We start from the raw sequence: 2,170 nt of genomic DNA, 5'->3' as shown, positions 1-2,170 counted from the left end.
GTTTGGAATATTCATGAAAAGTCGTTGTAATATTATTCTGTTATCGAACCTGTTGTCCTTCATAACTAACGTATTATTAGTAACTAAGGTTTTATGAAGGAATTAGTACATTTATGATGTTGATAATTATTAATAAAGATTTCATATAAAATCGTTTTAATCTTCAATGATATGATAATAGTATATTATAAATCTAGGGACTAAAGTGGTTCTTTTAATCTCGCGGCGAAAGGTTTGTAGCCGCTAAGGGATTAAAAGACACTTTAGTCACGAAGTTTATATACTATTTTATGCACTTTAGAATGCGAGAAACTAAAAATAAAAAAAATTACAAAACTAACAGTGGTTACAACGGTACTCTCGTATTACTGATAGTTGTTATTGATTGTTGTTGGCATGGTGGATTCACTTAAAATTTATTGTGCCCTGGAAGTGTTGCTATGGCACAAAACAAATGTCAATCAGTTGTTATCAAACGGTGAGTCCAGAAAAATCGTATTTTTTGAAAATGAACATTGAAGAGGCCGCGCAAGAGGCCATCGCTAGCCTTCTTCCAGAAAAATCTCGCGATGCTTACAAAAAACAATTTCTTGTTTACCAAAAATGGTGCGTTGAACAGAATGCAGAGAATTTTACGGATGAAAAGGTGCTCCTGGCTTACTTCCTGCAGAAGTCTAAGAAGCTCAAGGCATCTTCTCTATGGAGCCAATATTCCATGATCAAAGCCACGATAATATCTGAAGCAAACGTCGACATCAGCAAATACAGTAAACTCCAGGCATTTCTAAAGAGACAGAATGACCATTATAAGCCGAAGAAGTCCAAGACATTGGATTTCGACCATATAAGAGATTTTCTTCAAAATGCTCCAGATGAACAATATCTAGGCCAAAAGGTAAGATTATTTTCTTTACTTTGAATATTTTCCTGATAGTACTACTAAAAATAACACCATTGATTATTTTTGTCAACAAAACTACAAAATGTACTGACAGGAGACAATTTTGTTGCAGGTGGTGCTGATTATGAGAGTCGCTGGAGCATGTCGAGGAAAGGAGCTCTGCCAGCTAGACTGCAACGATGTCTCGGATCATAAAAGCTTTTTTCTGGTAAATCTACGGGGTACAAAATCAGGAAAGGATCGCTTGTTTGTGATGAAAAACGTCTGGCGAAAACTCTACGAATGTAGTGGAATTAGTGAGAAAGTATATTGGTCTAAGGCCACCTACAAAGCATACACGATTTTTTGTGTCTTACAAAAATGGGAAATGCATGACTCAGCCCATAGGAAAAAATACATTTGGACAGCTACCAAGGAGAATTGCTGGCTACTTGAGACTACCAAACGCAAACCTATATACTGGGCATTGTTTTCGCAGATCATCAGCTTCTTTACTTGCCGACTCTGGATCAACCATAGATGTGTTGAAAAGACATGGTGGCTGGAAAAGCAGTTCTGTTGCTGAAGGTTATGTTGAAAATTCATTGTATCAAAAGAAGAATGTTGCCGATCAAATATTCACCAATGTCTTCTCCGATGTTGATATGGCATCAGCATCAACCATAGAAAGATCAATTTCAGAAAATGAGACAACGGCAACGGCGACTGCTACGTATGTGCAGAATATGTTTACTACTAAAAATGTTGCTTCCAATTGTCCACCCTTCGTTAGCCTTGCAAACTGCACCAAAGTCAATATAAATGTAAATATATATAATAATAAGAACTAGATTTAAGTTATGTTTATGTTAATTATCCTTTTTCGTCCTTACACTTTAACAAATAAATAAAATTTCAATAAAATCATTGTTTAATTTGGAAGAATTTACTTTAAATCCCCCAGGGATGGGGGAAAGTGCATAAAAATATAAAAGCATCCACTTTATTAAATGATACAAAAAGAAAGAGATACAAACTAGCAACTTATAATAAATTAAACCAATTCAACACCTCAACCTAAAAGTTAATCAGCTGTCACACGGTGAAAATCCGGGTTCTGGTGCACTTTAGGTGCCACCGTATTTTTAGTTATTTTTTGATGAAATCGATGTCAGATTGTTTATTTAACTTACTTTTACTAAAATAAGGTTGGATGAATCACTTTTCCTCAGGAAAAACTCATATTTTTACGTTATTTCAACCGGAATCCGGAACGCCGATCAAACTTTG

General features: G+C 35.2%; 1 long non-coding RNA gene across 1 annotated transcript; it reads left to right on the top strand.

Annotated features, from left to right (window-relative positions):
• Positions 1 to 249: 249 nt before the first annotated feature.
• Positions 250 to 1,804, top strand: LOC145726183 (uncharacterized). The gene is made up of 2 exons (XR_014177528.1): positions 250 to 895; positions 1,014 to 1,804. It is a non-coding gene; the product is annotated as an uncharacterized LOC145726183 (long non-coding RNA).
• Positions 1,805 to 2,170: the final 366 nt, after the last annotated feature.

The sequence above is a fragment of the Ips typographus genome, linkage group LG3 (genome assembly GCF_016097725.1).
Source record: "Ips typographus isolate SLU linkage group LG3, UJ_Ityp_2.0, whole genome shotgun sequence".
NCBI classification, from domain to species: domain Eukaryota; kingdom Metazoa; phylum Arthropoda; class Insecta; order Coleoptera; family Curculionidae; genus Ips; species Ips typographus.
The sequence above is the reverse complement of the archived record's forward strand: the minus strand, read 5'-3'. Positions and strand labels throughout refer to the sequence as shown.